A 960-nucleotide genomic window follows, 5' to 3' on the forward strand; every position below is an offset into this window, starting at 1 on the left:
TCACAGTCTTTTAGCCTCCGGCTCACACATTTCTGTCTCAGCTCAGGAAGGAGGGCTCCAGAGCAAACTAAGTTATGCAGCAGCCAAATCGCTCGCTCACAACTTGAATGCCAGCAGCTCACAAAGTAGAATGTTTGCTCACAAGACTCCACTGCTTAGAGGGAACATTGGCTGCTGCATAAGCTAGTTCGCTCTGGAGCAATGTTCCCTCTAAGCTGAGTCAGTGTGAGCCAGCTCACAGTTTTTTAGCCTCCAGCTCACACATTTTTGTCTCAGCTCAGGAAGGAGGGCTCCAGAGCAAACTAGCTTATGCAGCAGCCAATGTTCCCTCTAAGCTGAGTCAGTGTGAGCCAGCTCACAGTTTTTTAGCCTCCAGCTCACACATTTTTGTCTCAGCTCAGGAAGGAGGGCTCCAGAGCAAACTAGCTTATGCAGCAGCCAAATCGCTCGCTCACAACTTGAATGCCAGCAGCTCACAAAGTAGAATGTTTGCTCACAAGACTCCACAGCTTAGAGGGAACACTGCGTCACAACCTGAACGCCAGGAGCTCACCAAGTAGGATTTTCGCTCACAAGACTCCACAGCTTAGAGGGCGCGCTGGTGCCAGGGCGGAACTCTTCTTTCCTTACCCACCTGGGAGCCCTCGTTGAGGCTTTGAGGGCAGACTTCCCAAGCTCTCGCGCGTCAAGGCCAGGCCAGGCCAGGCCAGGCCAGGCCAGGCCAGGCCAGGCCTCCTCCTCCTCAGGTGCTCGCCGTCCAGCGCGAGCCCGCCCAGACCCCGGCCTGCCTGCCTGCCAGCCAGCCATTGGGATGCAAATGAGCCCCAGCAGCGCGTGCTCCTCGCCAGGAGGAGGGATTGTTTATGGAGCCTCCGCCGGGAGCCACGCGCCGGGCGCGCGAAGTTGGCAAGCGCGCTTCCCCATTGGGTGGGAGGGGAGGGAGGCGGCCGGGCGGGGGGA

At 57.9% G+C, this 960-nt stretch overlaps 1 protein-coding gene across 1 annotated transcript in view; it reads left to right on the forward strand.

Moving 5' to 3' along the window:
• ASCL2 (achaete-scute family bHLH transcription factor 2) overlaps nt 1-960 on the forward strand; it is a gene marked incomplete at its 5' end in the record, with an annotated part of 35234 nt that overhangs the window by 29943 nt on the left and 4331 nt on the right. The gene's annotated exons all lie outside the window — the stretch shown is intronic.

This window comes from Gekko japonicus, unplaced genomic scaffold (genome assembly GCF_001447785.1).
Source record: "Gekko japonicus isolate JY-2015 unplaced genomic scaffold, Gekko_japonicus_V1.1 scaffold3759, whole genome shotgun sequence".
NCBI classification, from domain to species: domain Eukaryota; kingdom Metazoa; phylum Chordata; class Lepidosauria; order Squamata; family Gekkonidae; genus Gekko; species Gekko japonicus.